Raw genomic sequence first — 5886 nt, forward strand, 5'->3', positions numbered from 1 at the left:
TCGCACAATACGCTCGATAAGACCTTGTAACCTATGCTTAGAATGCTGATTCCGCGGTAGTTGGCGCGTATGGCGGGGTCCCCTTTCTTGTGGATTGGGCAGAGCACACTTAACTTCCAGTCGTCGGGCATGCGTTCATCTGACCATATTCCGCATACGAGCTGATGCATGCACCTCATCAGCTCCTCGCCGCCGTACTTGAATAGCTCGGCTGGCAGGCCGCCAGCTCCAGCAGCTTTGTTGTTTTTCAGCCGTGTAATCGCTATTCGTACCTCGTCATAGTCAGGCGGTGAGATAGCTACTCCATCATCATCGACTGGGGACTCGGATCCGTCTTATTCACTACTTTCAGCGCTGCTACCATTCAGTAGGTTATAAAAGTGTTCCCTCAACAATTTAAGTATATAATGGACATCGGTCACTAGGTCGCCATTGTTGTTCTTGCAGGAGTTCCCGCGGTCGTGAAACCTTCCGTAAGTCGCCTAACCCTCTGGTAGAATTTTCGGGCGTTCTTCCTGTCGGCCAGCATCTCAAGCTCTTCGCACTCACGTATTTCGGCCTCTCTCTTCTTATTGCGGCAAACACCTCTCGCTTCCTTCTTCAGTTCCCTATAACGGTCCCACATGGCTCGCGTTACGCCCGATCGCAGCGTGGCCCTGTAGGCGGCATCTTTTTTCTCTGCGGCTTCTTGACATTCCTCAACGTACCAGTTGTTCTTTCGGGCTCGCTGAAATCCAACTACTTCTTCGGCGGCGGTACTTAATGATCGGAAAATGTGGTTCCACTGCTCGCGTATGTCGGATCGTTGAAGAGTGCTCTCAGAGAGCAGGTGTGTGAGTCGAGTGGCGTATAAATTGGCCGTCTGTTGTGATTGCAGCTTTTCGACGTTAAGCTTTTCTTGCATTGTTGGGCGCACATTTTTTGCTGCACAGAGGCGGATGAATTTCTTGGCTACAACAAGATAGTGGTCCGAGTCGATGTTTGGCCCTCGGAGTGTACGTACGTCAAAAACGCTTGAAGCATGCCTTCCGTCTATCACAACATGATCGATTTGGTTTCTCGTTTTTCGATCTGGTGACAGTCATGTAGGTTGGTGGATGTACGTTCTGAACATCGGTAACTAGGTCGCCATTATTGTTCTTACAGGAGTACGCTCTGGTCTTGAAACCTTCCGTAAGCCGCCTAATTCTCTGGTAAAATTTTCGGGCGTTCTTCCTGTCGGCCAGCATTTCAAGTTCTTCGCACTCACATATTTCGGTCTCTCTTCTTATTACGGAAAATACGTCTTGCTTCCCACTTCAGATCCCTATAGCGGTCCCTCATAGCGCGCGTTGCGCCCGATCGCAGCGTGGCCCTGTACGCGGCATCCTTTTTCTCTGCAGCTTCCTGGCACTACTCATCTTTGGCGGCGGTACTTAATGAGCTGGAAATGTGGTTCCACTGCTCTCATATGTCCGCTTGTTGAAGAGTGCTCTCTGAGAGCAGGTATGAGAGTCGAGTAGCGAATGCATTGGCTGTCTGTTGTGATTGCAGCTTTTCGACGTTAAGCTTTCCTTGCATATTTGGGCGCACATTTGGTGCGTATCTTGGCTGCAACACGATAGTGGTCCGAGTCGATGTTTGGGCCTCAGAGTATACGTACGTCCAAAACACTGGATATGGTCGATTTGGTTTCACCACAACTCCAACACCGAATTTGCGCTCCTTTACATGGCAGCTGTAGTATACGTCGCAAGGCCCCAGGCATTGCTTGCCTTGCCCCGTCCAACGCATTTCTTGGATGGCGGTGATGTCAGCTTTTGTTCTTACGAGGACATCAACCAGCCGGGCAGAGGCACCTTCCCCATTAATGGTCCGGACATTCCAGGTGCATGCCCTCAAATCGTAGTCCTTTAAACATTTTCCGTGGTCGTCATAATAAGGGGAGTCTCATCCGAGGCATTGTTTCGCTTCTTCACTGGAAGGGGTTAAGTGCGGCTGACTTTTTTCCACTTGCCTCCATGTAGTCGAAATACCGTGCATCCGTTTGAAAACGCATCATTCATTTAACGCGAAGAGGAAATCGGCTAGTTTTCTTTATATAGCCCGTTTTAATTCGAGTTGTTATTATACTAAATTATTTGAAATTAGGTACAAAGTTTCAAATATTAGTGTCACTCCAAAGGTACATGCGAAAACAACCAGTATTAGGATCTTACGGCGAGAAAGCTGTGGAAGTTGTTCATTTTAACTTCGAGAAGACCTGGGTTAGTTAGAAAAGGGATGAGAGGGAAAAGTTCGATTTGAATAATTTTTAACGAATTACTCTTCCATACCAAAGTTATTAAGTGCACCGAGTTTGGTAGAAATTCATTAATCGGTTACCGAGATACACATTTGTGGTCATAAGGGGGCGGCGCCGCGCCTATTTCCAAATATTTATAATAATCTAATTTTCTGCTAAGTCGTTACTGCAATAATCGATTTAAAGTGAATTACCTTCAGTAGTTACTGATTTATCCCAGTTTTCTTGTTATGGCTGGTTTTCACTATGTCATATTTTGACGCCAAAATTTGTCGACATATTTTTACAGAACTTTATCTCCTTTATTCACACCTTCACCGATAATATTATGTGCCAAAAACAGACAGATCGCCGATTTATCAGCACACGTACACGACTAGAGACCTATCCTGATTGAAATCCATCAATATATATTTTTCAACATATATCGTGTATATAAATTTAAAAATCAGCGCAATTTAAAATTTGTAGTTTGGATAGTTTTTGATTTCTTGAAGTTTCCCCTTTTTAATACTTGAGTGGAATTCCAAAATTTTCTAAACTTTCAAAACTTTGTGAATTTGAGAAATTTTAGTAAATCTCAATAATTCAATATAATGATGAATACTAGACTTCTAGAAATTTTTATTTTTCAAAATTTTTGAGAATTGTAGGAATTCTAACAAATTTTTTCTAAGTAAAAGTGTCGAATATACAAGATTGATCAAACGAAATTAAAAGTTTTCGAATGTTGAAAACATTTTCATATTTTTTGAAAACTTTAAAAAATTTTAGTAATTCTTGAAGATGCAAATTTTTCAAAAATGTTAATATCTTTTAGAATTCTAAGAATTTTCTATTTTTTACACACAATTACATGAGCATTCGAATTTTTTGACAATTTGTGATGTTTCACATTTTTACATTTTAGGATGAATTAAACGATAAATAAAATTCTCAAAATTTTGGAAAATATAAAAATTTCTTAAATCTCAATAATTTTGTACATTTCAAAATATTCTCATTTTACCAAGATTTCTAGAATCTCCCGGATTTCGATAGTTTTTGAAATTTCGGAAATTACCCTAAAAATAAGAAATCTCAAGAAATTTAATAATATTATAAAATTCCAAATTTTGTAATTTTCGTTGTTTTCTGAACCTGTGAAAATATTCAAACTTGCTGTGACTTTCAACTGTGTAAAATAATACAAATTCGAAAATATAACAAAAAAGTAAAAAGTTGAAAATCAAGTACATATTTTAAAAAAATTTTGAAAATTCAGTGAATTCGAAAAACTGATAGGTCTACTTAAATAACATAATACTTCGAGCTTAGCACACAGCTAAAATTTCAAACTCAAGTGAAATTCGACACACTTTTTCCATGAATTAAAATTTTCAAAAGCATTTTCAAAGCATTATAAGCGCTCCGCAAGTAAGTTTTCGAATTTCCCCAATTTCCCCTACCTGGGTCCGCCACTGAATTTTAGGTTCAATTAACCGATACTCGTTTACTTGAACAGTTCGTTCAATTACAGAAATTCCGCTAAATTGGACAACCTAATCAATTAAAAGAAAATGCATGTGTGCATTTTAAATTTAATGATATTTATATACATAGTTTAAACTATAAACGAAAAAATATAAGGAATAAAAACAATTTATATTTATTATTGTTCATACGTAAGTGTGTATATGTACTTGTCCTCACATTTTTAGAGATAATTGTTATAAATAAAATAAAATAACCATAAGGAACAATTAACCGGGAAAAATTTAAGGTATATCTCTTTTCATTGCCACATGGAAATTATACGGGGAAACCATTTAACCGGGTTCAATTATGCGGGAAAATTTGTATGGATTTTGCATGCAATATTTTTTTATCGACAAAAAAATTCAAATAAGTGGGGAATACTGTACCAAATTTCGTTCAGATATCTCAATTTTTTCCCCGAGTTATCATGCACACGGACGGACGGACGGACGAACGGACAGACAGACATGGCTTAATCGACTTCTCTATTCATTCTGAGCATTTATGTTTACATTTGTCTATATCTATCCCGATTCGTTTTTGCTGTTACAGACAACCGTTATGTGAACAAAATTATAATACCCTTGTGCACAAGTGTGCTCAGGTATAAAAATGCCCGACGGATTTTGCTCTTTCTGTTTGGAAAATGTTCAGTGTGGTTCCCCGAAATAGAACAACTGGAATCGGTGAAGGGAAGCAACTTGAGTGTTGAAATTGTTTCCAGGGTACAGTGTTTTGATCAGTTTTGGCTATTTGTCTTTTGTTTATTTAATGTTTGATATTTTTGTATAAAAGTATGGCTGGTTATACAACCAAATAAATTCAGATTTCATTCTTGATACAATAATTGTCAAAATTCTGGAAATTTTCACCAACATTTCAAACTTTTTAATCAGAATCTTAAGAAAAAATGTTGGTATGCAGTTTTGTAGCCCATTATATTTTAGTCTAATGAAGAGCAAGTTTTAAGCTGCAAAAAATCCCTTTAATTTTTGCCTTTATTTGCTGTCAGAGTCCTCTATATAAAAGAAAATTGTCGAACATACTTTTTATGGAAAAACGTGAAACACCTTCAACCAAAAAAGTATCATAAATCAACGGGATTTTTTACCAACTTGAAACTTACACTTGCTACCAGAATTAATCGGCTACAAAACTTCCAGAATTTTTATAATTCTTGTACAAAGTTTGAAATGTAAATTTATATGGAGTTTGCTGTAAAACCAGATAGACTTTTATAAAAAAAATCAATAAATAAAAGACAAATAGCCAAAACTAATCAAAATATTGCAGTCCTATTCTTTTGTGGAAAACTGTATGTAAGCACTAGAATTTATTAAAACGCAACCTCGGTTGGGCAACGCCACTGAAATGAAAATGTATATTATGCAACTAAGACCTGAGTGTAAATAAGCTAAGGAAACAGTTGAAAAAATAAATAAGTTATCTAAATCAAAATTTCCGCGGCAAGCACAAAAATGCAGTTGCCAATATAGCAACTCAGTTGCCAGCTTTCATTTGCCGGTTGCCATCTGTAATACCGCTTCAGCCACTGGCTACTAACTGAAGTTCGGTTGCCATCCGCAATCGACCCATAAAATATAAGTATATATATAAGTAAAAAAAAAACGCGACACCGTGCCCATTGGACGATTTGCAGCCAGGAGGACAATCGGCTGTATTCTAACGGCACCTCCTCAACACCGGGCCGCCTTGGGGAGTAACTATGGCCTTGCCGCGGCACAGGGCTCTACCGCGGTAGACGACTGAGTTCCCATGCAAGAAATGTAGACCACTGCGCTTGCCTCGCCGGGCAGGTGGTCATAAGAACAAGATGAATACAACTAAAAATACAAAAAACAACAACAACACAAACCAAATAAGGCATGAAGACATCATGATGCAGGAGGAGCTGGCTCCCTTCGTCGAACATGCGATGTCTGATGACGAGCCCAGCACTGGCATACGCCGAGAACCTGCAGTTCCTTGTGGAATGCAACGTTCTCCCATCCCAAAAGGGGCAGAAGCAAAATCCGAGTCGGGGCACAGATCCCGTGAGTCGCCGAAACGCCGCTCCAGGTCCA

The sequence above is a fragment of the Rhagoletis pomonella genome, unplaced genomic scaffold, assembly GCF_013731165.1.
Source record: "Rhagoletis pomonella isolate Grant_MI unplaced genomic scaffold, Rhpom_1.0 Rhpom_scaffold_00003, whole genome shotgun sequence".
NCBI lineage: Eukaryota > Metazoa > Arthropoda > Insecta > Diptera > Tephritidae > Rhagoletis > Rhagoletis pomonella.